This window comes from Pagrus pagrus (assembly GCF_965226575.1).
Source record: "Pagrus pagrus genome assembly, chromosome: 11".
Taxonomy (NCBI): Eukaryota; Metazoa; Chordata; class Actinopteri; order Spariformes; family Sparidae; genus Pagrus; species Pagrus pagrus.
Window position 1 is genome coordinate 1,358,914 of NC_140195.1, and position 2,467 is coordinate 1,361,380.

The 2,467-nt window shown below is 38.4% G+C and overlaps 1 protein-coding gene across 1 annotated transcript in view; it reads right to left on the reverse strand.

Moving 5' to 3' along the window:
- The window catches only part of LOC311265780 (extracellular sulfatase Sulf-2-like), a gene marked incomplete at its 3' end in the record, with an annotated part of 129,433 nt that extends 126,966 nt beyond the window's left edge, over positions 1–2,467 (reverse strand). The window contains exon 1 of the mRNA XM_084367764.1: positions 2,050–2,467. The remainder of the gene's footprint in view (positions 1–2,049) is intronic.

Sequence of the window (2,467 nt, forward strand, 5' to 3'; positions counted from 1 at the left end):
TAATCACCCAACATCTGAGGAGGTGCTGTCAACTCTGCCGTCCAGCTCTGAGAGCGGTGTGAGCAGCAGGGTCGATAGATGTCTTATCTTAAAGCTGCCATGTGACAACAATATTACTGAAGATTACAACAAACGTGTAAGACACTGCAGATGGATCAGCGTTTTGTTTTTGTAATTTTTATGTATTGAAAAGATGCAGCTTTTATTTTGTTGATTATTGGAAGGACTTTATGAATGAATGAGTGATATAGATCAGTGAGGATGAGATGCATCGAGAATCATAATGGAATCGTAGTTTTCAGTCGATTTATCAGTTTGTTTTCCTTTTTCTTATTAATTATTTTAACGTTTTTACCAACCAAACGATCAACTGATTGAAGGAGAAAATGATCAGCAGATGAATCCAGAATGAAAATAATAACTTGCGTCAGTCCAACACAAAATAGTTCAAAATGATCTCCACCTCAACAACAGGAACATCCTGCTCCTACATTAATGACTGAGTCATAATCAGTGTCGGGGTGTCACCTTGTTCTTCTCTGAACCTGCTGAGAATACTTATATGGGCTTTGATTTTTTGATTAATATAGACTGTGTGTGTTTAATTCAGCCGAGCCTATAAGTTCTGTGTTCAGTCTGTTCTGTGACTGAAATGATCCTAATGATGAAGCCTGGTCCTCCGAGCGCACTTTAATCTACATTCTTGAGTCACACCGTGCATTCCTTGTTCTGTGGACTGAAATAAAAAGAAGAGATGTTTGTCTTGTCGTGTCATTATAGGCTACATTATAGAAGATATAGGTCTGTTGTGTTTCATATATATTAAAAATATTTATTCTTATCTCATAATATATAGACTGTGATCCTCTGTCTGCCTGCTCATCCCTGAGTCCAAGCACATTCGTTTATCTACACAAATCTCGGCTGTTTCATTGTTCTATAGAGGTTATTTGGGCATTTTGTTGAGAGTAATTAAAAAGAAGTGTAATAAGTAATTTATTACTCTACGCAGACAGTAATATTGTAATTTATTGTATTACTTTAAAATGAAGGTAACTAGTAATATGTCATACATTATTATGACCAGCATTGGGCAAGTTACATTCAAAATGCAATATGAGTATCAGTACTTTTACTTAAGTATCTGAATACTTCCTCCACCTTCAGACAAACAAGCCACAGTACAGAATGTAGCCTCCATGACATCAACTACAACAAACTACAACCAAACTACAACAAACTACAACAAACTACACCAAGCTACAACCAAACTACAACAAACTACAACAAACTACAACCAAGCTACAACAATCTACAACAAATTACAACCAAGCTACAACAAACTACAACCAAACTACAACAAACTACACCAAGCTACAACCAAACTACAACCAAACTACAACAAACTACAACCAAGCTACAACAAACTACAACCAAGCTACAACAATCTACAACAAATTACAACCAAACTACAACCAACCTACAACAAACTACAACCAAGCTACAACCAACTACAACCAAGCTACAACCAACCTACAACAAACTACAACCAAGCTACAACCAACCTACAACAAACTACAACCAAGCTACAACAAACTACAACCAAACTACAACCAAGCTACAACCACGCTACAACCAACCTACAACAAACTACAACCAAGCTACAACCAAGCTACAACAAACTACAACCAAGCTACAACAAACTACAACCAAACTACAACCAAGCTACAACAAACTACAACCAAGCTACAACAAACTACAACCAAACTACAACCAACCTACAACAAACTACAACCAAGCTACAACAAACTACAACCAAGCTACAACCAACCTACAACAAACTACAACCAAGCTACAACCAAGCTACAACAAACTACAACCAAGCTACAACAAACTACAACCAAACTACAACCAAGCTACAACAAACTACAACCACGCTACAACCAAGCTACAACAAACTACAGCCAAACTACAACCAAGCTACAACAAACTACATCAGCAACAGGAAGACAGACAGACAGAGAGACAGACAGGATGTATTTGACTCACTCATCTGAAGCTTCATGGAGGTGAACTGGTCGCCATCATGTCCTCCATCTTCTTCATCTTCCTCCATCTTCTTCACCTTCTTCCATCTTCCTCCATCTTCTTCATCTTCTTCATCTTGCTCATCTTCCTCCATCTTCCTCCATCTTCTTCATCTTCTTCATCTTGCTCATCTTCCTCCATCTTCCTCATCTTCCTCCATCTTGCTCCGTCCTGATGAACCGACAGAAGCATCATTTTAAAAGTAGCTAACTAGCTAAAAGCAGCTAACTGCTAACTGTCTGGTGTAAATAAAGTTGTGTCTTCAGGAGGACAGTCGCTTCATTTAGTCTCTGACCGGCTGAACTTGAGTTTTCCACATTAATATCCACTCAGAGCCTGACAGCAGCCTGACCGCCTCTGATTGTGCTGATAGCTAATC